The sequence below is a fragment of the Nothobranchius furzeri genome, chromosome 5 (assembly GCF_043380555.1).
Source record: "Nothobranchius furzeri strain GRZ-AD chromosome 5, NfurGRZ-RIMD1, whole genome shotgun sequence".
Taxonomy (NCBI): Eukaryota; Metazoa; Chordata; class Actinopteri; order Cyprinodontiformes; family Nothobranchiidae; genus Nothobranchius; species Nothobranchius furzeri.
In genome coordinates, this window is record NC_091745.1 from 65,450,032 (window position 1) to 65,476,808 (window position 26,777).

Consider the following 26,777-nt stretch of genomic DNA (forward strand, 5'->3'; position numbering starts at 1 on the left):
CATATGAACCTTTGCAGCCTCTGTGCTCCGCTGGCAGCCATTCATGTGGCCCCCGTCTCTGGAACGAGCTGCCGGAGGACCCCAGGGCCGTAGGGAATGTTTTCAAGAGCAGGCTCAAGACTCACCTTTTTAGCTTAACTTTTAACAAATTATTTTTTATAGTCCGTTTTAATTACTTGCATACTTTTACTATACATCTATGCTTTCATATAATTTTCTATTTACAAAATTAACTTATTACAATTTATTTAATTATTTATATTAGCTCTTGTTATTTTATATTTTAATTTAGTTTATTCTTGTAATAAAAATGAACTTGTCATCTGTTGTATAATTGCTTTATACAAGTTATTGATCACTACTGTTTGTCAATCACACTTATCATGATATAATCAAGGGTAATCATGGTAGAGCCGAACATAATGTGATCATGAGGATGTAATCAAGGTAATCCTGGTGGAGGTGTGCAGCTTTGCACGCACATCAGGGAATGTATAAGGAGCAGAGCAGAGCTCAGAGCTGTTAGAGCTGCTTGTTGGATTCTACCTGACGAGGTTCATGGATTACATGTGTTCAGTTCTTCACCTATCATGGATTACGTTTTCTAACTGGGGTGTTCAGCTCTCCACCCATAAGCAACGGTAAGAGAAATGTTTCGTTCATGATTGATAACTTGTATGAATGCCGGTTGAATAAAGCCTTGTTGTTCATCTGATATTCAAGTTGTGTTTCATTGTTTCTGGCGTCGACTTGACAACGATCCTGATTAAATAAATATAAAGTGTAAAAAGAGACTTTGAGTCTTTTAAGGTAATTAAAATAAAATAAAACATTTTATTTTAGAACATTTTTGGCGTCACGAACAGGATCAGTCAAGCTATTCCAGCAACAATGAAGTGTTTTTGGAGAAGCAAAAAGGAGCCGAGTGCTTCTGGGGAGGGAACGCCGATTCCCGTGCCGATTCCCGTGCCGATTCCCGGCTGGGAAACGGAGGAGTTCCGAACCATTGGTGATATGTTAAGGCAGCGCGGTGGACGCCCTGGGCCGTGGGGAGAGTTAAATGGAGTGGTCAGCCCCGCCGTGGTGCTGGACCGTTTGACGCGGATAGAAGTTAAAGAAAAAGCGCCGCTGGCAGGAGTGAGAGATATGATGTGGCTTTTTGCAGAAGCATGGAAAAAACAGGAGTTAGAATTGAGCAGTTGTAGAGAGCGAGCGGCGCAGGAGAAAATCCATGCTGAAGAAGTTGGAAAATCATGCTCAGAGTTTGAGCAGAGAGTGTGTGTGATGGGGAAAGAGCTAAAGCATGCTCAGAATGTTTTGGATAAAACGCTGACTTTTGTGTCTCGAGCGCAAAGGAAGGAAAAGAAGCGACCTCGTAGAACAGGTCCTGCTCAGATCCGGGCGTTTGTAAAGAATGTTGGTGAAGATTGGGACCCTGAGAAATGGAACGGGGATCTTTGGGGGGATGATGAGGAGGAGGAGTGGGCGATTAAACCTGACCCACCACCTCAGCCCTTGTATCCATCATTACAGGGGATAAAGATGTCAGAACAAAGACCTATTACTAGGCGTCGGCGAGAACAGCAAATTATTCCACCAATACTGGTAGATATGGTGGATGATCAGGGACGGCCGGAACTCGATGAGGCGGGTAATATAAGAAGGATGTTACAACAGCAGCCACAACCTGCCCCTAGGCTGCTAACAACGCTAGAGGATTATTCACAAGATGAGTTAAATCACATGAATGGGAAGCTGAAACAGCGCCCAGGCGAACCAACTGACTCCTGGCTTAATCGCCTTATGGAGGATGGCGCGTGTGATATAGCCATAGATGCCGGTGATGCCATGAGATTTTCAGGATTAAGTACTGATGCACAGATAAATGCTGAATACCGGGCTACAGTCCGGGCATTGCCAGCTGATGAAGATTTCAATGTGGGGGATGCATATGCTCTGGCATGTCATGTAATCTATCCTACCACGGCGGACTGGTCTGAGATTAAAGGGCAATGGCAGACAGTGAGAGATGCCATTCAGCGGCTCACCAGACTCACTATTAGAGAGCAAGTGGCTCGAAACGGGGGAGCTGGAGTGGTGGACTGTAACATCTCTAAGGCAACTAGAGATCACCTCATCAGACATGCCCCACCACATTATAAACCCATGGTGACCAGCTTGTTGTTTGGCGCGGCAGACCAGACTTTTGCCGCGATAAAAGATCGTCTTGGCGAACTCACCACGCTGGGTGATTGGTCTGAGACGAGGAGAGAGGGAGCTAGAACTGAAAATAAACCCAGGATTGATCCACATTCAAGGGGTCGTAAAGGGGGGGCAATGGGCCCCTCTAGAACAGATCTGTGGAGGGCACTGCGACAAGCGGGAGTGCCGTTTGAGGAGATTGATGGATTGCCCACTAATGCATTGATGGAGAAATGCAGCCAAATGGGACTGAAGGTCCATTGTCAGTTCAGACATTGTCCTGAAAAGGACGACAGGATGTCTGTGTCAGAATTGGTTGGAATGTTGCAGAATGTGATCAGGGAGGTGGCGTCGAAGCCTGCTGAACCTTCCGCCCCTCCCAAGGAATCTTCAGAGGAGGAGAGTTCAGATGAGTGTTATCAGGTGGCGGCAGTGAAGCGTAGAAAGGAAAAACAGCACCGAAGGGAACATGATGATGAATAGGATGAAGGTCAAGCTCGGGTTGTTGCCAGTGCCTCAGGATGGTCAATAAATGATATCAGACCACATGTGGAATTACAGATTTATTGGAAAAAATCAGTACAGACAGTAATGGCATTGGTTGACACTGGGGCGGAGGCCTCGGTAATTCATGGCAATCCTGATAAAATAAAGGGAAACATTGTACCTTTGACTGGACTTGGGGGGCAGATGTTAGTAGGAAAGGGAGTAACTTTGCCCTTAAAAATAGGAAATCAACCTATTAGAAATTACAGTGTAGTAGTGGCTCCTGCAAAGGAATGGATTATTGGAATGGATATATTGGCCGGAATGACTCTTCATCTGAAACATGGTCGATTTTGTTTTGGTATAAACAGAATCCACACCATTTTGGTAGGCAAGGTCAAAATGACACCTTTTCCCATTCCTGAAGCAACACAGGTGGTATCACAAAAACAATACCGGTTGCCTGGGGGTCAGAAAGAAATTACGGACACTATTAAAGAATATCTGGAGGCAGGAGTTTTGAAAACATGCACCACACGGTGGAATAATCCCTTATGGCCAGTGAAGAAATCAGATGGTTCATGGAGAATGACTGTGGATTATAGAGCGCTGAATAAACATACTCCTCCTTTAACGTCTGCGGTTCCGGATGTTATCACGATTGTGGAAAGGGTGCAGCATCACTCTGGTACATGGTATGCGGTGATAGATTTGGCCAATGCTTTCTTTACCATACCTATCCCTGAGGACAAGATGGAACAGTTTGCCTTTACATGGGAAGGAAGACAGTACACCTTCACCAGATTACCACAAGGGTATTTGCATTCACCCACAATCTGTCATAGGATAGTGGCTGAAAATCTGTCGACTTTAAAGATCCCATCAGGCATATTGCTATCACACTACATTGATGACATCATGATTCAGGGAAACACTAAAGAAGAGGTTGAGCAATTGCTCCCACTTCTGATAACACATATGAAGAATCATGGATGGGAGATAAATCCAGAGAAAGTGCAGGGATCTGCACAGTCAGTGAAGTTCTTGGGAATTATCTGGAATAGAGGGGAAAGAGAAATAACAACTAAAGCTAAAGAGAAAATAGCACGGTTCCCAATACCACAGAATAAGACAGATGCTCAGCGGTATATTGGGTTGTTTGGGTTCTGGAGACACCACATACCTCATTTAGGACAGATCTTGCAGCCTCTGTACAGATGCACTCGGAAGAAGGAGCAGTTTGAATGGGGGCCTGATCAACAACAGTCATTTGAACTAGCTAAAGAGGCCATCCAACAAGCTGTTTCTTTGGGGAAGATGTTGTCAGGACCAGTGGAGTTACAGGTTTCTGCAGTAAATGATTATGCTAACTGGAGTTTGTGGCAAAAACAAGATAGGTACAGAAAACCTTTGGGTTTTTGGTCTAGGAAATTGCCTGATGCAGGACAGAGATATACTCCATTTGAAAAACAGTTGTTGGCATGTTATTGGGCTTTGTTGGAAACAGAAGCCCAAACTGTGGGGCATGAAGTAATGATGAGAACACATATACCCATTCTAACTTGGGTCATGAGCAATCCTACAACTCACCGCATAGGGGTAGCTCAAGAGGCTAGCATCATAAAATGGAAGTGGTATGTTTCTGAGAGAATGAAACCAGGAGAAAAAGGAGTATCAATGCTCCACGAGCAAGTGGCAGACGTTCCAGAAATGGATGAAGTGCCTTTTGAGGTAAAACCAATCCAGGATTCTCCTGTGAAACTGGGGGTAAGATGGAGCGAACTCACCCCAGAGCAGCAGGAGCGAGCCTGGTTCACTGATGGTTCCTGTCAATATGTGGCAGGAACCAGGAAATGGAAGGCTGGGGCATTTAACCCTAGTACACAACAAGTTATGGAACTCACAGGGACAGGAAAGAGTAGTCAATGGGCGGAGTTGAAAGCAGTACACATGGTAATAATGGCGGCTGGGGTGCAGGGAGTAAGTATTTATACTGACTCCTGGTCAGTAGCCCAAGGAATGTTAACTTGGATGCCAACTTGGCATGCTACACAATGGAAGATACATTCAAAAGAGGTTTGGGGAGCTGACCTATGGAAGGACATTTGGGAGAAATGCCAAAATATTCCTGTGTCAGTATTACATGTGGATGCTCATACTAATAACAATGATCCTGAATCCCTGCATAATCAGACTGTAGATAAGATAGTGAAAATTCAGGCTGTAAGACAATCAAGTCCTGGATTAGCCAAATGGGCTCACGTTACTGCTGGACATTGGGGTGTGCAGGGAACATTGAAATGGGCGAGGGACAGAGGAATAGATCTCATCATTGATGATATTAAAACTGCCATAGAAGATTGTGAACCTTGTCAACATCAGAAAAAGAGAATCCCTCGACATATACAGGGACAGATACATCGAGGTAAACAAGCGGGACAGTGTTGGCAGATTGATTTCATTGGACCATTGCCAAAAAGTAAAAACTGTAAGTATGCATGCACAGCCGTGGATACGGTGTCAGGGGTACTGGTGGTGCATCCGTGTCATAACGCCAATCAGGAGGCTACATTGAAATGTCTGTCATTAATAGAGACCTATTATGGACTACCTTTGCAGGTTCAGACTGATAATGGTACCCATTTCACTGGAAATAAGATCAAAGAATGGGCAGAGAACAACGCGGTAGAATGGATCTATCATGTAGCATATCACCCGAAAGCTAGTGGACTCATTGAGAGAATGAATGGGTTACTGAAAGAGAAACTAAGGAAACTATCGGTTACTAATTCTTTGGACAAATGGAGAGAAAATCTGACTAGGGCAGTACATCAGTTAAATAACAGACCCGTGGGGGATGGAGTTACTCCACTGATGCTAATGGTTGCCAGGGCAGGAAGGGAAACAACTTCTACTGACCCTCCTATACGAATGTGGAAACTAACTTCTGAGGCAGAACTCCCTGTTAGAGCAACTGCGGGCTCTGTGGGATTAGATCTTAAAATCTTGGAAAGCATCACTTTAGTAACCAATAAAGTGACAGTGGTAAAAACAGGATTGGGAATTCAATGTCCACCAGGAACTTATGCTCATGTGTGTCCAAGAAGTGGTTTAGCTTTGAGGGGTCTAACCATTTTAGCTGGGGTAATAGACTCAGACTATCAAGGGGAAATAGGTGTGGTGTGTCAGCATACAGGTAAAGAACCGTTGGTACTGGAAAAAGGAGACAAGATAGCTCAGTTAGTAATCAAACGGTGTGTAATGTCCAAAGTTGAAGAGATTACTAAACCTACCACTATCACTCAGAGGGGTGAAACTGGGTTTGGATCATCAGACTTTACTGCGGGGGCAAAAGTGTGGGTGGAGCAGCTCAATGGTCCTCCCAGAGCTGGAGAGATTATTGCACAGGGAAAAGATGCTGTGGTAAGTGTATTGTTCCCCGGAGAGGAAAAATGGATTAATATTCCGATAAACAAATGTTACAGGAGAGAAAATTAATGCTTGTCATTCTATCTGCAGTTTTGTATGTATCCCATAGGCGGGTGTCTGAGTGACGGTGGTTGACTGGGTCCCCTTCCCCTACAAAAGGATTGAACCCTTGTCGAGGCGATGGATGGGCTCCGCGGACCTGGTGGTGTCGGATGTTTGGTCATCGTCCTCCATGTCCTCGCTGTCATCGCACTGAGGGCACATTTCTGTTGGGGGCTCACGGAAGGACAAGTGTTGGAAGAAGGGGTCATGGGCCATCTGGAATTGGTTAGCAGTATGTCCAACCGCACTCAAGGCACATTCACATGCAGAGCAAATGACGCTTGCTACTTGGGAAACCTAACATCTACCGGTAAGATGTACCGGTGCAGAGGATGTCTTAAAATCCGAGGAAGGGTGATCAGCCCGGGGGTGTTGGTTCAAGGATCAACAGTAACCTTTAATTCTGCAGCGCGCATCTGTGCATACCATCAGGGGAATGGTACTTGCATACAAAATGGCACAAATTGGAGTATGAAGGTTGATCGCGATTTCCGGATCAGGAATGGAACTGTAATCACAGGAGGATACGCCTATTTGTACATATTCTGGGTGCTGCCCGACACAGCTAGAGCTACGCAGACAGCTGTAGCTCCCCTGGTTCACACTTGTCAACAAATGGGACAAATAAGGGTAGCCGAATATGTGCGATGGACTGTGAAATTCCCTCCTATTCCGCCTTGTAACAGGAGGAGGCGAGCATGGTATGACACCGTGCTAGGAGGAACTGGAACTTTGTATGGTCTGGCTAACACAGCAGACAATGAGGTGACACGAACTATGCTGTCCAACACTGGAGAATACACCGCACAAGCTGTCACCAAGACTGCAAGATGGATGCCTTCGACTGTATCTAGTCAGTTAGAAGGAAGTGATGTGTGGAAAAGTGTATTTAAATGGAATCTAAAGCTTTGGAATGAAACTTATGATGCATTGCATAATTTGTCACACATAGGTAATTGGACAGTCTGTTCCTTGCAGACTATTCATGCTGAGACACAGAGAAATAGGTTTCAAATACAGGTAATGAGTAATAACTATCATGCATGGCGAACATTATGGAACATCAGTAGTTCATTATGGCTACAGCTACATGCAGAAATGACGATTTGTAATAAATCTATGTGTACTGGATACTGGGATCAGTATAATATGACATCAGTAATGACTGTGTGTAGATATCAGATACTGCCGGTGATAACCACTAAAGGGTTTTGGTATCTCCATGTTAGTGGAGAGTGGTGGGATGTTAAAACAAATCGAACATATGAAGTAAAACACTGTGATGAGACTGATAAGGGTTTAGCCTGCCCATTGGTAAAAGGACATAGCAATCCATGTTTCACTGATTCAAGGGTCGTACTCTGTGATTGGACGGTCACACCCCCAGAGGAACAGTTTTGGCAGGTGGGTCCTAACACCTTATGCGTGGCTACAATGACCAATTCCCCACAGGTACCTTCAGTTCCCTTTTCAGGTTGTCTCAAGGGTATACATATGTGGGAATGGAATAACGTGACCTATTGGTTGAGTAATTACACTGTATCTAGTCGGCTGACTAAGATACAATGGGAGGTTTTACACTCCCCTTGGACACTCTCACTGGAACAATTCAAATGCGCATTGGATGGTTCCACTGAAGTGGCAAAATTGATTGACTCTCATAGGTCCAACCTTTCCAGGCTCATGGTGTCTACTCTTGTGGCACAAGGGGAAATAAAACATGTTGCTACATTGATTGAACAGGCTTCCGCTCATCATTGGTGGGATATATTTACAGGCATGTCGAGTACCGCTAATAAAGTGCTAATTCCACTTATGATTGCAGCATTAATTATAATCAGCATTCTAACATTGTGTAATCTTATTATTTGTTGGTATGTTATTCGATTAAGAAGAGAAATAAATTGGGTAATAATGCAAAGACTACGATGAAAATTAAAGTGGAACTACAAGGTATGTTATAAATGACGTTGGTTTTGATGGGGAAATGGTGATGGATCCATGATGTTACATAAATTAGATGAAAAGTTCAAGAGTGGAATGTAATAAAAATGAACTTGTCATCTGTTGTATAATTGCTTTATACAAGTTATTGATCACTACTGTTTGTCAATCACACTTATCATGATATAATCAAGGGTAATCATGGTAGAGCCGAACATAATGTGATCATGAGGATGTAATCAAGGTAATCCTGGTGGAGGTGTGCAGCTTTGCACGCACATCAGGGAATGTATAAGGAGCAGAGCAGAGCTCAGAGCTGTTAGAGCTGCTTGTTGGATTCTACCTGACGAGGTTCATGGATTACATGTGTTCAGTTCTTCACCTATCATGGATTACGTTTTCTAACTGGGGTGTTCAGCTCTCCACCCATAAGCAACGGTAAGAGAAATGTTTCGTTCATGATTGATAACTTGTATGAATGCCGGTTGAATAAAGCCTTGTTGTTCATCTGATATTCAAGTTGTGTTTCATTGTTTCTGGCGTCGACTTGACAACGATCCTGATTAAATAAATATAAAGTGTAAAAAGAGACTTTGAGTCTTTTAAGGTAATTAAAATAAAATAAAACATTTTATTTTAGAACAATTCTTTCCAGTAGGGCTGCACAATATATCGAAAAATTATCGTCATCGCGATAACAGGACGTGCGATAGGCCCATCGCAAAGCATGTCAAAAACGGCGATAAATGTTTGGTTCAAACATTTCCATCTGTGTCATACATCAACTTTTTGTAAACCAGCTCTGTTTTTTACGCGGAAGTATTACTTGACCAATCAATTGTAGCCCTTCTAATATGCGGCCAATCAGATGGGTCCGTTCACGTAATACGCCCGCCCCCTACGTAGACCCTTTTGGAAAGCAACACCCAAACATTAGCGGCGCCGTTCCCTTGTTCGTCATGCTGGCTCAGAGCAACGAACGCACTTTGTGCTGAGGTTTCTGGAATCAGTGCTTTCAAACGTGAACGTGAGTCCGCTCGGTGTCGTTAATCATTTTTACCGGGCTGACTCCGACACGTGCCGGTGAACCAACACACCTTCATGTCGCTAGTGTTCCACCGGGTGGTGATGTTAGTCCCAGGCTCCGGTTGGCTTCCCGCTAAAAGGCTACAGCACTCTCCTCCCAGTTCCACCCTGCTAAAGAGGGCCTGGAAAAGTTCCCCCACACATCGGTGATTTTTCATTTATGAGCTTTTATAACCTTGTTAATCAGGATAGTTGATTTGCTGCTGTACATAAACTGTCAGTCAGAAGCTCTGCTAGCCGGTTATCTTAGAGGAGCTAGTTCAATTTGTTAGCTTGTTATCAGAATCTTTCTTTCTTTTCTTTCTTTCGGTCTTTATTTTGGTTTATAGCATTAACATAAATTTTTTCTTTTCAAACAAAACAACAATGTTAACAACTTGAAATTAAACCAAAAAAGGAATAGGCAGAAGCAATGCTTATTTTAGCCTACCCTATTTTCCAACTAAGATACACAACCAATATACATTTCTTTTATTTTCCCCAATATAAATAACCACAATGAAAATTCATTAATGTCCATACATACTTTTCATACCCTGTAAATATGTGACACTTTACACCTGCTTTAAACTTTAGTAAAGAAGTACATTTCTTCAAATCATCATCTAACTCATTCCACAATTTCACACCAACAACGGAAACACATCTTGATTTCACATTAGTTCTGGCTTTTACACATTCAAACATAAATACACCTCTGAGATTATAATGATCATCTCTTGGTTTGAAATAAACTTTTATGCAACTTGGGATATTATTGTTAACTACTTTATGAAGAATCTCTAAGATTTTTACTTTAATAATATCTCCTAATTTTAGCGTTTTAGTTTGACTAAATAGATTATGGGTTGGTTCGAGGTATCCCAATTTATTCACTATTCTAATCGCCTTTTTTTGTAATTTAAATAAAGTCTCAACACACGTTTTACCTGCATTTCCCCAAACCTCTGCACAGTAAGACAAATAAGGCATAACTAAAGAGCTATAAATAAAAAACAAGGCTTTTTTATTTAGTACATCACTAGTTTTATAAAGTATAGCAATAGATTTAGACACTTGCCGTTTGATATATTCAATATGTGGTTTCCAACTGAGTTTACTATCAATAATCACACCGAGGATTTTAGTTTCATATACTTGCTCAATTGGGACTCCATTTAAATACAGCTTAGCACCGTCATTGTCCCTGTTCCCTGAAAATATCATAAATTTGGTTTTATTTTCATTTAGTGATAGCTTGTTGTAATCAAACCATTTTTTAACTGAACCCAATTCATTTTCAACCTCTTGTAATAATTTACTCATATCTTTTCCCATACAAATGAAATTTGTATCATCTGCAAACATAATAAATTTTAACCGAGACGATACAGAAAAGATGTCGTTCAGGTATAGGTTGAATAATTTCGGTCCTAGCACTAAGCCTTGCGGTACACCACATATTACTCTTTCAAGCTGTGAATCTATATCATTAACATAACGAAATAACATATTGAAATCTACTGCTTAAATAACTTTCAAGCCATTGATTGGTTTTACCACGAAGACCATAGTATTCACATTTCTTGAGCAGGTATGTGTGATCAATTGTATCAAATGCCTTACTCAAGTCAATCAAGACAGCCACTACATGAAGTTTTTGATCCACTGCTGTTGCAATCTGCTCTACCAAATCCATAACTGCTAATGAGGTTGAACGATTCTTCCTAAACCCATACTGATGGTCGTTTAAAAGATCAAACTTGTTGGTAAATGCTTCAAATCTAATTAAAAAAAGTTTCTCAAGTATCTTTGAAAACTGTGGCAGTAAAAAGATAGGTCTATAGTTACAAGCTAATAATTTATCACCACTTTTATAAATAGGAATAACTCTGGCTATTTTCATTTGTTCTGGGACTGTGCCACTTGAAAAGGATTTATTACAAATATAAGTAAAAGTATCATAGTAGCAGTTTCATCATCTGAGCTGCTTTTTAAAATCTAGGTAAACTTGTTCAATTTGGGGTTAAAACCAAACATTTTCACATATTTTCCATGTAGTTTTTTTTTTTTTTTTGCCAGTTCCTCTTCTGAAAGGTAGACAATTGTTTTTCTCTTTCCCTCAGACAATCTTAATATTCTCCTAGTTTGGCCCAGCACAGTTCACTTCCCAATAGCAGCAAAAACCTTATATCATAACCACATAAGTGGAGAAAATGCTCAGTAGCAATGAGAGAATTTGCTGTTGCATTTAAGTGATGTTAACTATGATTTAACATTTAAACTTATTTTCAGATTTTTTTTTTATTTATTCAAAAAACCCTGGTAAGGGATGTTTTTCTGTATTTGGAGCATCAGAAAAAGTTTTATGGTGGTGATGTTTTAAAGTCACTGAGAAACTGCATGCATGCAGTTTGTTGTTTTGCTGCTAATACAGTAGCAGGTGCAGCTGCATGTTTTTTCAATAAAAATGTTATGTTGTACTGGAATTCATGCATTAGTTTTTGTTTGCTTTGAACCCAGAGCAGACATCACACGCCAGACGACATCAACACTGCATACTTTAGTATTTGTTCATTTATCGTGAGTAATATCGATATCGCAATATCAAGCACTGTTATCGAATATTGCAGGTTTTCTCCCCTGGTGGCGTCTCCCTATCCTACCTGGCACATCTGTGTGTTATGTTCTTATAATCTTAACTGTGTATGCATGTGTGTGTGTGTGTGTGTGTGTGTGTGTGTGTGTGTGTGTGTGTGTGTGTGTGTGTGTGTGTGTGTGTGTGTGTGTGTACGTTTGTGTGCGTGTGTTCGAGAGAAGGGTTTGGGAAAGGGGGCCATAACTGGTTTATTTCTTTTATTTTTGTGGAGAAAATTATATAAATGTGGGAATGTGGGTTATGAGGGGTGGGTATGAGGGGATGTATTGATAAATACATCTGTATTGTGTTTAGGCAATCCGCAGCCCTGATTTCTATCAGACATTTAAAAGCTGTACTGGTTCAACTGTAATTGTTGCCAACTTTAAGCAGCTCCACTGTCCTAAATTTCATAGAGACCGACACAACGTTACGTTATTCAGAAGAACATCTATGGTGTAAATTTGCCCTGCAGAATCAAAACATTAGCCTGGCAAGCCAAATGTTTCTCATATATGCTCATATACTCTGGTTGCAACCCATAAGCAGAGCTCGTGGGGCAGAATCTACGATTGCCTCTCAAACCGTCTCTGTGTGCTAGGGTTAGGGTTAGGTGTTGGACAACAAACAACGCAACACTACATATGTCAGTCAGCAGGGCAGTCCGCCATACACTGTCTAAGAAGAAGCAAATATTCTTAATAAAGGACTTGAACTCAGTGGCCTGGTGGTATGAGTGTCTGCTCTGAGACTGGGAGATTGTGGGTTCAAACCCACGACTACCAAAGACTTTAAAATGGGACCCAAGGCCTCCCGGTTTGACACTCAGCTTCAAGGGGTTTGATTAGGGGGTTAAACCACCGAATGGGTCCCAAGCATGGCCGTGTCTGCAGCTTACTGCTCCCCCAGTGGATGGGTCAAAAGCAGAGAACAAATTTCACACACTAGCGGGACAACTAATGGGATTTTAAATTAAAGTACCAATATCTGCTCTTGACTCAAAGCAAAGCCCAAGTCTAAATATTTGAAAGTTGACGCCGAAGCCATTTCAAACAAGACACGGCCATCTTAGTTGCTCTGCTCAGTCGCATCATCTTACCCACCATGACTGGTCTGGCCTGCTAAGGCTACTATGGAGCAGGCAGCAATAATCAACAACAGAGAACTGTGTTCAATTTCTTCTCCTTAATTAAAAAAAGCAAGTCTGACTACCTCACAGCACATGAACATTACGCCGCGTAGGGCTGCTCAATCGAATTTTAATCCCAATTACGATCAGAGTTTTGAACGAGTTGCAAATGAAGTGCTCCTCCCACAGTTCTTGACTTTTTTAATCTTAAAAGTACCTAGCGAACACCTCAGAAACATCTCAGGTAACCCTTAACTACTTTCTGGATAACCGTCGATGACATTTCCTGCAGGTTAGCTAAACACTCCACCTGCGCTACGGACAGTTCTTCAGGACATCGGGAAAGGGAATGGTGTAGTGATGTGTCAAGTCGCAAAAGAAACTGCTCTCAGATCCCACTCCCTGTTGGATTAACCAGAGTGAGTGGCACACACCGTACCAGCGAGCTCCTAAGCCACTAAAAACGGCTAAATGTGCGTGTGCAGTGCGCTAAACACACGAGCAGCTTGCCCCTGATTGCTGTGAGACCGGGTTGGGGGGTGGGGGGTGGAGCTGTTGTTGGGACAATTATTACATTAACTGATGGACCTATAAATAAATTGTTTATAAATAAGGTAGAAATAGATAGAAATAAGTTCCTCACGCTGATAAATAATAACTAATCTCTGAAGACACGGTGCTAGTGCACTCCCCTACAGCACCTTGACACGACTAAATAAATGTTATGCAACATTTTGTGAACATCAATTTATTTGCATTTATTTGTTATAAATGTCACTGTATAGTTCTTGTTGTCAGTATTTGCAAGATATTGGTATTTGGGTCTGTACATGAGTTAAACCAAGGTCTATAGCCCTTGGGTCATAACTATGAGCTATAGGTATATTGGTCTTTTTATACTGGGAATCAGGAGTTATTTTAGTGATCATCTTGTTTCTTATTTATTTTTGTCCCGATTGTGCCCTGAGCAATTTTATGACTGAATAAAAACAAATAAAATCAACATGAATTGAAAAATCTTCTTAAATAATCGAGATCTCAATTTCAGTCACAATAATCGTGATTATTATTTTTGCCATAATCAAGCAGCCCTAACGCCGCGTCATCCTGCCTTCGTTTATTCATAATCAACTTGGACCTGCACACCTCTAAGTGAGTGTGTGTGTAGTTCCAGCGTGCAGAAGGCGAACGACCCTAAAGCTCTTGTGTGTAAATTTCAGGGGCACAGGCGGGATCATATCTAAGTGCACTCTAACTGCAGAAAAGCAACTCCACGAGAGCATCTCTATACAATATTCATGACTGGAAATCAGGTAGCTTATAGAACATGTTGACCTCTGGATTTTTACGCTGTATTTTACAGAAATATGTAATCTCTACCACAAGGAGGCTTGAGTTAAATGAGGGACAATGAAGTCGGTTATAAAGAGTTTTGTAACTTGACCCAGACGTGACTCTGATACAGATGTGCAGTCAGCAACACAAAGTTTCAACCGACTTCAGACGTGGGTCGTGAGGAAAAAGCTTTCTCCCTAAAAGCTTTTCCAGAACACAAACTCAGATTTGTTTTGCACGTAGTCAATACTATCCCTGAAATAATTCATAAAGCAAGTTTAAAATAGACCTCCAAGAAGCCTTGATGAGGGCTGGAGAACGTGCAGGTACGTTGAGTTTGCCTATAACAAAAATCGGAGGGTTTTCTATGCCAGGGCACATGCGAAGGACACACAAACACGCGCGCGTGCAAAATATACTCGTTTTCAATTACATTCATTGAGCCCACTTACTTTTTCTTTGGCCCACCCACAAATGACTTTCTGGCTACGCTAATGGTGACATATGACAGACTTCTCTGAACTCCGCAGCCATTACACTTTTCACCTCGCGCACCCCCTAGCGGCAGCTCGCGCACCCCCTAGCGGCAGCTCGCGCACCCCCTAGCGGCAGCTCGCGCACCCCTTAGGGAATCCCTGCTCCAGAACATTGCTGAGCAAACGAGGACAAGGAGGAGGTGTTAAAACATCCTATCAAGGGCAGAAACATTTTTCAGAGACTCATGAGATTTTAAGGGGCTGTGAGTTAAAACATTATTAGCCTGAATAACTCAAATTAGAACAGTGGAACAGCCTTCAGTAAGAATAAGATGTTTTTCGATGTTTTTGCTGTCATGTTGCAGAAATAAATGCCTCAACGGCTCACTGGACACCAGATGGCTGGTGCTGCTTCACACAGAGGAGACCAAACTCATCTAGATGAAAAACAATAGAGGAAACTGGAACAGGTACGCTGCTTAAAGGGATACGTAGCAGTTTTGGCTTGCTTTTAGTGCCCCCTAGTGTCTGTTACAGTAAAAGTAAAACTTATCTCCTCGCTGTGCATTCTTTTTAACGCCTAAATCTAACAGTTTAAATGTCTCCTCAGCCTTCATTAGTTTCTACAGGGGTGGTTCATCGCTAAATCAAACAAATCAGCTGTGTTCAAGGCCTAAACGATGCAGGAAACTTGCTGGAATCATCTGAACAACAAATCTGCAGACTGCCAGAAACATTTTATTACCTGCAGCCTTTACTCGGCCCAAACAACTTGCAAAAATCCACCTCCAGGAGGAAAGTTGTCCAATTCAAAGTCAATATAAAAATGTGTGAACGGTTCTGGTGCTCAAGCCTTTACTGACCTTCCTGATGCTTCATCCTCCCGGTACCTGTAGCTACAGGCCAACACCAACTCACACCGTCTCTGCTGGAGGGCTTCTGTCACACTCAGACATGGACCAAGTGTGAACGTGTGCTTTGCACCCTCATTCCTGTCACATTCTCCTGTCATTCAGTTGTGGCATTAAAGCGGTGGTGTTGTCTGGGTTTTTGTTTATCCTCAGATTGTTTTCATGCATCAGAAACTGCCCCCCGGGGACAGATTAACAGTGAAAAGGCGGATTAGAAAGACTCTTGCCCCATAAAATCCAGGCAGCTTGTGTGTCTTAATGGTGGTGTTTAGTTTCTGTGTTTGGCTTGTGAAAATAAGTTTACAGCCTCATAAGTAATGCGCTTGTTTCATTGCACAAGATAGCTATCAGCATCCTCGTAGGGGTGTGCAAAACGCATGGACACACACACACACACACACACACGTATCACAGTGGGGGAGTTCAGGGGACCAGAGGGGGACGGAGGTGGTGGGTGTTACTTTCTCTGGACCACAGCCCGGTATGGATTCAACTGACGTTAGCTGACCCCCCCCCCCCCCCCCCTCCTCCTCCTCCTAAAAAGACAGTGTTAAAAATAGCCTCATTTGATGGAAAGCAGCCTGTAGTTCTGGGAAATGGGTGAAAATGAGCGTGCTAAGTGTAGGCGAGCTGACTTATCTCAGACAGCGTTCGAGCCAAACATTCGCTGCACATATGGTGACCACTAAAATATACAAATAATAGCGTGAGAGCTTAAGTACCAATTAAAAAAACAGCCTGCAAAAGTACACTGTAAAAACACTTGACTCATGCACAGACTTACAGTTAAATCTAAGCACACAAGAAGCCGTCCCTAAATTTAACACCCAACAGATTTTAAGCATGCAGCATGTTAGAAAACCAGCCACATTTCCTTTGTAACAGCACAGGCTGCTTGTATAAGAGATTAAATAAATGTGCTGGTTAGAAAACTGTCAGAATTTACTAAATCATCAATAAACATTTCATTTTATGTTAGAGCTCCCTGAGTTAAGCTACTTCTGAAGGGAGACATCAAGCACTTCTATTATTCAGAGTTTGGAAATTAAGACACATTCACAGCTCTAATTTAAGTTACACTAATGAGCATGCACCATTTCACTTCCAAAGTACGTGTAGAAAATCCAACTCAAGGGGAAAGAAACTGAGAACACTTACATAAATTAAATATGTGAATACCTGTCAGTTAAGTGTGTGGCGAGCGGGGACATAATGGGTCTTTTTCTGCAACAACCAAACAGCTTTGAATAAATATAACAGAAGAAAAAGTGCTTATCTTAGGTTTTTAATTTCCTGCTTCATTTCACATTTCAGGGCTATGAAAATTCCCATTTCCAAAACGGCAATAAGCAACAATGAGACATGACCATAACTCTGAATTACTTCTACAGTCTCAAAGCAGAGGGCCTCCCTCCTTTAAATCGTTAGTCTTATTGCTTTAGACAGGATGTGACAAGAAGAAGAGAAACCCAGAATAAATTCTGATGTCAAATGTTTCAGTGGTGCAAAAGCAATCCCTCCTAACATCCCCATTTTTATGTTCTTATGTAGCATAAAATAGAAATTGCCCATGGACAGAAAAAAGGTCACACCCAGAAAAAAGCAGTAACTATCACACTGGGTTACTGTTTGTTTGCAAACGTCAGGTTTAACAGTCTCCTGGAGCGAAGGTATGAGTTTCCGTCTCGTTACTACTTTACAAATGCGGCTGTTGTGCAGAGAGAAGAGCAAGCTCAGTGTCTGCTCGTCATCGGCAGGCGCATGACGTCACTACCGCAAAACCACCTACACTAAATACATTTTTTAAATACATTTCTTAGGTTTGGGAAAGAGTTTAGCAGGTTTGTTATTAAATATATGTTTCTTACCACCTAAATTTTTTCTTTAGAACTGTAATTTGTTAATAAAACACAACATTATCTTTGTTTTGTAAAGAATGTGAAACTACATAAAATCTAGGGATTACTAGCCTGGCCGGTCAGACTCGCCCTCTTTCTTTTCCACACAGAGGGCGAGTCTGGATACTCAGAGGCAGAGAGAACCATGAGGGGCGGGACTAGCTAGGTCAAACATAACCAATCAGAAAAAAGGTGGAAATGACAACTGTATCACGCGACCCTGTCGTTTTATTTAGCTGTAGTCAAAGATGGCGTCTGGTAACGGCGCACACATCTTTATAAGAGAGGCTTTAAGCGCTTCTCCTTGTTGTGGTTTTAAAGACTTGTTCAAGTCATTTAGAAGTGAGGAAAGAGCCTCAGTAAACTCCACTTAAAACGCCATCTTTGTTGTTTGAGAAACTGAGCATCACAGTGTGCGACTTTTGCTACTCAGCACTGATTGGCTCGATTAGTACTCTCAGGGGGTAGGGTTATTTGAATAGGAGCGTTCCCAGGCCCTTTGTTTCCCATAAAGAAGCATTGGCATGGCTGGTCAGTTTAGGGATGCACAAAGTGAACCGGTTAATTACTGTTACTGTTGTAGCCTGCCAGTTCTTGCCCTTCTGCTGTGCATGGGTGTAATATGTTCAGTGCCACCAGATGGCACGAGAGTGCCACTATCAAAACCACGGAAGAAGAAGAGTTCATCACATGACCAAATAAATTTACTCAGACAGGAAGCGGTTAGGAAAATGCACAGCGTGGGAGCATTTTACACTTGGGAGTTAAAATTAGCCCAACATCTAAGCGCTGACCATGGAAAAACATGGAAATAAAGTGGTGCAGCAAAATGAAACGAGACCAGCAACAGGTTAGTCTCTGCCATGACTCCTGTTTGGTGACAGCTAGGTGACTGCTTCCTCTAGTTTGTTTAGTAAAATAAAGAAACGCTAGTGTAATCATTTAGTTCAACGTAAGGAAACTAAAGTGTTTTTAAAGTGTGGCCTCCAGAATGTGCTGACAGGCAGTGCTGTGTCAGGTCCTGACGGACATTTCCTCTCTCGCCCCACTAAGGTTGTTTTTAGTTAATGAACATTGTAACGAGTGTGGGACTCTGGTTCTGTGTTGGTTAACTGAGTATTAACCGTTTATTATAGTGTGTCTGTGCAGAAACAGAGGAAGTGACAAATATAGAAGGAGAGGCGAGCATAAATAAAGGTAAAAAGAAAACTTAAGGGACACGTGGTTCCCTTATTTTTCTTTTTTTAATGTATAGCTGAAGTTTCGGATCGGGACGGTATCGGCCCATACTTAAAAACAAATAACGCAGACTCGGATCAGGGTAAAAAATTGTGACTGAAACATCTGTAGTCATCTGAATCGCATCATCTGCAAAAGCAGAGACCTGATCCCAAGACCGCCAAAACAGATCCCCTCAGCTTCTTGAACATTCTTAGAGATTCAGAGAATCAGTGACAAAGGGCGGCCTTGACAGAATTTGTTGCTAATCCATGCAAGTGCACTGTTTACACTTAGAACTGCCCTAAATGAACAAAACAGCTGCAACTAATTATTAGTTGCATCATTAGGGCTGCAACAATGAATCGATAAAATTGATGAAGAAATGCGTTGCCGTGAAACTAAGAACATCAAAACTCTACAACCGGAAGAAAATTCCCCATCATCCTGTTTATTCTTAGCCGTCTACAGCACTATGGAGCAGAATCACTGTTGTCAAGTTTGAGTCTGCTTGGCTAAACACCGCTGCAGGATTATGGCAAGCACCTGTAGCATGGAATTCACAAACGCATCTATCTGTGAACATCATTTAGACAGGATTATTGCCAAACCGTACATCATAAATATGTCACCATAAAATTTTATCAGTAGAAATGAAATGTTATTAGCATTTCCAGTAGCTTACTACTGAACATGTTGATGAAATACATTACATTTTACTGATGATAGTTTAATTATGGATATATTTAGTAGGGATGTCCCGTTCCGATATCAATATCGGAAGTAATTCGATATCGGCCCAAGAACAGTGTATCGGATTATATCGGATGGCATCAAAATTCTCCGATACAAGCATTCTGTTAAGGTTCACATTTTTGCAACCAATGGTTAAGAAAACATTGTCATTTTTTTCATACTTACTGTTATTGACTTGTTCTCCAACTGAGTAATATCACTTGATTAAACCTTTCACACATACCACACTACAAAATAGGTACAAGTATGTATGATTTGTTCTGATATCGTAACAGATCAATATCGGTATCGGTCCGTACTGAAGGCTGCAATATTGGTATCGTATCGGAAGTGAAAAAGTTGTATCGGGACATCCCTAATATTTAGGTGATAGCATGTTGTTTTGTACGCTGTTGAACTGTTTTCTAATCATATTTTGTTGTTAAATAAGGTAAAGGATGGAGAGAAAAATGTTTCCATAGAAGTTTTTTAATTTTCCCGTTTAATTCGATTAAGCGAGTTGAGACCCCATCCGATTCGTCGATGATCCAAATAATCATTTGTTGCAGCCCTACAACTCACTATTAAGTAATGTTAGACGTCAAAACCTAAAGATAATCACCAAGTAAAAGTGGCAATGCTAAGATCTCTCTGCTTTGGCAGATTGTCGACATCACATCTCTCGCCTGACTCATGTTCACCAGTATTTCCACTTTCAGCCTGGTGGGTAGCATGTGATGGTGATTTGTAGCCAAACATCTCTGTATTAAAAATGGATACAGAGGAAAGATCTTTCATGTTTGCCTTCAGCACCATCAGGTCTCAAATCACAGTGGCAAGCAGGAACAACTTCCTCTGCTGAAAATAAAACACAAGCCAGCTGCGGCTAATGTTGATTCAGAGAGTGTATGCCGAATGGAGGAGGGGTGGTGAAAAGATCGGGGCGCCTGGTAGGGCTTTCCTGGGAAATAACCTCTGGCACAAAGATGGATGGCTACATTTCCTCCAGAAGAAACAGTCATTTGCTGAGAGGAAATAGGAGAGTAACTGGGCTGTTAGTGTGTGTTGTGATGGCCGCTATAGCTGAACAGGTGTAGCAAATAACTTTAGTAACAGAAAAGAAAACTTTACAAAGTAAAAGCCCAAGAAAAGGATGGTTACCGTGCCGCCCACGCTGTTTGATTGAGAGCCGATCTCTGTGAAAAGAAGCACAGAAAAATGCTCGGCAATAAAAATGGAAATGAGAGAAAATATAAAAAAAATCCTGATGATGCAGTAAAAGCAATAAACACTCAGAGACATATATTGTGATGCGGCGCTGCTTTTATATGAAAAGGACTTTTTATAAACTAACACAAAAGCAGCAGGAAGCACAAAACACACAAAGGACAGAAAACGTAAAGGGTTAGGGTGTGTGAGGTCTGTCGTCAGCAACAATAACATCCACTGGTAATAATTCAAAATCCAAAAAACCAGACCATTTTACTTAATTTGGGCTTATTTGTTTTTCTTTAAAAGTGTCCTCTTTGACAAACGATCAAAATAAAACAAACAAACCATGACTTTCTTGTCTGATCTGTAAGGAAAGCGCCAACCTCAGGAGGAGAGGAGGGAAGAGCAGCAGGTCCTTCACACAGGCCAAATACAAAAGGAATACGCTGAATTATTTATACGATATGCAGAAGAAAAGAAAATAGTCTCAAATAAAGATCTCTACCAGAGCTCCCTCAGCTCTATTCAAACCATTTTTACAGCGTTTGAGGTTTTATCTCTTTGTCACTCGCGGTTTGCTCCAATTCAAAAACCTGCTGAATGGAACCATGTTTGATCTGATTTTGACTGATAAATGCTTACCTACACGTCACGGGCTTGCTGACTGGATTGTAATCAGATGAGCAACATGTGGTCTCATCAAAAGGATCAACTGCAAGTGCATCAGTAAAACAAGCTATTATCTTTAAAACGATATTAAATATTCAGCTTTCCCTTCAATAAAGAAGAGTGTGATGAGGCGTTAGCCCCCTCCGCTCTGCACACAGCACGTCTCCTTGAAGCATCTATTGTCCTAATCTTTAAGGGGTTTATTTATGTTCCAGTGTGAAGGTTTTAAAAATAAACGGAGGATGCTGAAGCTGAAGAGCATGAGGCGCTAGCTGTTGCATCACGTTAAGCTCAGGGGGAACAATGATGGGGACAACATTTTGGATAATGTCTTTTGTTTTTTTTTTAAACAGATCACGTTTGTTGAGTGGGTTTTTCCACAGAACGTGCACATTCCATGCACATAATTCAGAAAGAGCATGTGTGACAGCGTATGAATGATAGGTGTTGTGTCGCGTTTTCTTTTTAAAGGGCAACTTAGAAGGAAGTAGAGTAGAATAGCGTGATCCTGCAAGTATTATTGTTATAACTGAGGCATTTTCAATGCAAAACCACAATGGAAACACAGAAACCACAGAGCATGTCTAAACGTTTACACAACACAAAGAAGAATAAAAGCCTTGGAAAGTTTATGGCAGTGAACATTTTAACTTTTGGCCATTAAACCCATTCTCTCAGAAATATAAATCTTTGGATCTGTGCTGATTTTGCAAGCTTCCCCTCTAATTGCTGGACTCTGTCCACCAAACCTCATGAAGCATCTAACCAGAGAGGCGTGAAGTGTTCCTGCTCGCTGCCTGTGGACTCGGTGGGTTGGCAGGAGAACCAAAGCTCGTGTTCGACAAGGGGTTAATGTTTCTGAAGAGCGGCTCGGCAAAACCTCCAGAAGACAGTCAGTCTGGACGGTCGGATCGAGGCCTGTCACTCGTCCAGTTTGTGGTCCACCACGTCCCGCCCTTTTTCCTTCCTCGTCCCTATAGCCTTTCATTGAACTCTAAAAGTTTTCCTCCTCAAATTTACACACTCATCAGCTGGACCGTAATTTCCAGTGCAGGACTAACCGCACCGGGACCACGGGAGGGACAAAACAGCACGCCTGTTTTTGGAATCAAACATAATTATGAGTCTGTTTGGGATTCAGACTGGATCAGTGTGTGTGTGTGTGTGCGTGCGTGTGTGTGTGTGTGCGTGCGTGCGTGCGTGCGTCCCATCAATGCTTTATGCATTAGAGGTTCACCAGTATGGTTTTTCTATTGCTGACACCAATGCCAAAATGTTGATGTCATGGTCAGCCAATGACCAATAAGTGCAGCCGATATTTTGGGTCGATCTTTACGGACGATATCTCGACATTTTCTATCTCATCAGCACGCTAACGCATTACTAATCACATCAGTTGTTGCACAACATTTTTGAAACTCCATCAGTTCTGAACTCTGAATTAATCCAACTGTTAAATCTAGGGATGCACACACTAATGTCAAATTTTGGGCCGATACCGGTAGCCAATATTAATAACCCTATTATGGCTGATAACTGATATTTGCTGACACTGATAGATGTGTATATATACACATGTTGACATTTATGCTCTTAAAATCAGCATATTTTGTATAGACTGAAAATCTTGCAAACTTTCTATAAAGTGCACACTAGATAATATGTTATTACATAAACACACCACACACATTTACACTTCTGAGGTCATTACCATCACTGTCACATGACTATACTATTACACATCATCACCCCTCCTCACCCTCTCAAACAAATGCACAAACAGAAACAAGATGGAAAAATGATCAGTTGTTAATATTGGTCCAGTTTGACTCATCGTACCAATACCGACATGTTAAAAAATGACTAACATCGGTCGATACCAGTGCCGATATATGGTGCATTCCTAGTTAATCTTCATTTTTTGTGCAGCTCAGTGTTAAAATCAAACATTTTGCTAGAGCTAATCAAAAATATCAATTTACTGACCAAGTATTAAATATTCAAAACTGGTAAAAGAATCATTTGTTGTAAATATTTTTAGAGAATTTAATAAGCTGATTTTATTCTGGAATGTAAATATACAATTAAAGTCAATTCTGCCACAGCACTGGGCTGCCCGGGATTTGCTTGTTTTTAAATCACCTTTCCTAAAGAGGTATACCTGCTAATATATGAAAACTAGGGATGCACAATATATCGGTATCCATATCGGTATTGCCCGATGTTAGTAATTTTTAACATATCGGTATCGGTTCGATAAATAAAACCGGGCCGATATTAACAACCAATATTTTTTCCATCTCGTCTCCATTTGGTTGCCTGTTTCAGAGGGTGAGGGGGTGATGTGTATTTGTTTAGTCATGTGAACAGTGAATGAAATCATCTCAGAAGCGTAAATGTGTGAGAGATGTGTGTACATAATAATGTGGCTTTAATAATTTTCATTTAATACAAAATAGCTGATTTTAGAAGCATGCCAGTATATCGGTATCGGCAAATATCGGTTATTGACCATAACAGTGATCTTAATATCGGTATCGGCCCAAAAATTTCATATCGGTGCATCACTAATAAAAAAGCAAATATCGGTCTGATATATCGGCTGACTGATATATCGATCAACCCCTCGTTTACACCTTCACTTACTGCGCCTTTAACAGTAAGAAGGAAACAGATGCAGCCAAACTGGCGCCGTCTCCAATGTCTGTGCCACCAGCACTCTGTTAATGAACTTTAAAAACCGAGCGGCTGACGGACCTCAGAGAATCAGAACGCTGAATCAGCAAAACAACGAGCAACAACCTTTCTTCAAGGTACACCAAAGAAATAGTTTCAGATCCTTATGGAAAGCTGTTGAAACTAACAGAGACTAGAAAAAATTCAAGTAACACATTTAAATGAAAACCTGTTTTCTTTTAAAGATGAGCCTGAAGAGCCACTTTTCATGCAGCAGAAGGCATGAGGCAGTCCATCTGCGGAGCTTAACCTGTGCATTTGTAATGCCTGATGCAGCATGTTAATGTGATTTCTTACCAGCTGTGGCCGAACGGGGCCAGACCTCGAGGCCAAGGCCCGGTGGTCTCAGCAGATAGCCTGGACTGGTCTGTGCTGTGTCAGCCCAGGATTATGGATGGCAGGGAGCTTGTGGGGCTGACAGGTAATAATTCACTCCCCAGGGGTCCCACACCCTTCACTGGTTACAACCCAACCAACCAGGAAAGAGGGGAGGTGGGGGACCTTGGAGTGTGCATCCTCGTAACCCACACACCTCCTCCTTTTTGCCATGCCCTTCAAGAAGCAAGACTCCCACTGGCAGCACAGTTGCCACGGGTAACCAGCCATTATCAAAATGAAGTATGAGGTGTCACAGACCAGCGCCGCTATAAGGTGCAGGGCCAAACAAAGTCCCATATGTCGCGGATGAGGAGGGGAGATTAACTGTTGCTTCCTACCACACTGACGCATTCCTTAGACATCAACAGTTGCACACTTCAGACAAATCACTGCCGTTACGGTGGCACAACTACAGCCGAAAATACATCACCCAAGGTCTACAGGATAAAAAAAGAGGGGGAATGAGGATGAGTACAGCAATTCAGCTACTCCCAGTGTGCCTGGGGATATAACATAAAGTCTCCTCGTCTGTTCCACCGAAGATTTAGCTTTTTCTTTCCCCCCTGACCAGCCCAAAGTACTAAAGAAATGTGTGTGCACTTTATATACGCAGGTATGGTTTGATGCTAAGCAATTTGTCTTGATGACAAAGATGAAAATAGTCAAAGTGAATGTCCCCCAAGGGCCGCAGCTCCCAGCCTCCGGTTAGGAACCTATTTCAACCATCATTACCCAGAGGACCATTAGGAAGATGCCATCTGCACACAGGGTCCTTCCATCAGAGCCTCGTCATTTCAAACTAAAAGCAAATGACAAAAATGGAAGTTGGAAATAAAATTACACACTGGAGTCGACGCACCATTAACCATGCTAACTAAGCAACAAACCCATCAGAGCCTGAGAATGAGATCTGGAATGAAGAGGAGGGAGCGTGAATGGCGATGAGGAATGAATGCATTACTGGTGCTCGGCTTTCTCACATTTACGACCAACTCGCTTGTCAGCAGGAAGATACTTTTCAAATGATTACTTGTGAAAGAGGAGGGAGGGAAAAACAAAGAGGAGCTTGTTGATTCGGAGTGTGGACAACCACCATATGCGAGGGCTGAATGCAGATGGGTATGCACGATGCACAGTGTGACTGAGCACGGGCAGATCACTGGTTAACGCAGGGGCGTCCCACTCGTCCTGCACAAAGGTGCCACTTCTCCCCGTCAGTGCATCAGCTACATGTCAAACAGAATCATCTGAAAAAGGCAGAGCAATATTCTCCTGGCAGAAAAGATTGCCAAGTCATCGCAGAACTGAGGTAAGAACCCACAAGCCATGGGTGCCACCTCCTCTCTGCTCTATGAAATCACTGCAGCGGCTGAGAGGAGCAGGGACAAAGCAAGTCACAGGATCCCACCACAAGGTCTCCACTTAAACAGCTGACTGCTCTGACCACAAACTCCAAACACAACCAAAGGAGCATCGGGATACGGTCAATGCCACTCCAATCAGTGCAACGGGAATTTTCTGCATCGCTGAAGTTGCCACTGGAAAACTATTATTTTAACAGGCTGAAATGGGAATAGGTGGCGGTGTGAGGCTGTCTGTGTGGTGCATTGTTCAGATGTATTTATTGTTGGGTTGTCTTTGGCCTCAGCTGAAACTCTAAACCCACAGAGGGAGATGAGGAGTTAATGCACAACAGGCTGAGACAAATCATAGGCCCATGTTTCTGCAGAGAAAGGCTCAAGAGCAGCTCCTAGCATCCGTTTCAACATAAATAACCACCAACCTCTGAATCTGGGGGGGGGGGGGGGGTGTACAGGCTTCAAATGTCTTTGCTGGTGAGATTCAGTCTGCTGCTGAAACTCTGCAGAGGCAGAAACCTGTTAGAACAATCAAATCATCGTTTTCCTGGGATGTGGGCACCAAGGCTGGTGAAGTAAGCATGATGCAGGGAGTAAGTAGATCAAAGGGAAATTATTAGTTTGATGTTAAAAAAAAACAGTCGTGCAGTTATTGGCTGATGCGTTTCTCATCTGAATCAACCAGACGCTCTTTAGTTTTATTCTCATACATCATCTTTTTTCCACAATCGGATTCCCTGTAAACAAAGCGGCATGCTTTGATTTGGGGTTTGTTTTTGTTTAGTTTTTTTTTCTGCAGTATTTCAGATCAGTCAGTTTTTCCAAAACTCACGAGAAGAAAATATGAGACCGTTCA

At 42.0% G+C, this 26,777-nt stretch overlaps 1 protein-coding gene across 5 annotated transcripts in view; it reads right to left on the reverse strand.

The window, feature by feature from the left end:
- sema6cb (semaphorin 6Cb) overlaps positions 1-26,777 on the reverse strand; it is a 181,663-nt gene that overhangs the window by 154,406 nt on the left and 480 nt on the right. Inside the window, exon 2 of one of the 5 annotated variants that reach the window (XM_054740894.2) lies at positions 20,730-20,764. The exons of the other annotated variants lie outside the window; for them this stretch is intronic. The gene's annotated coding sequence lies outside the window, so the exon portion shown is untranslated. The remainder of the gene's footprint in view (positions 1-20,729; positions 20,765-26,777) is intronic. 5 annotated transcript variants of the gene reach the window in all.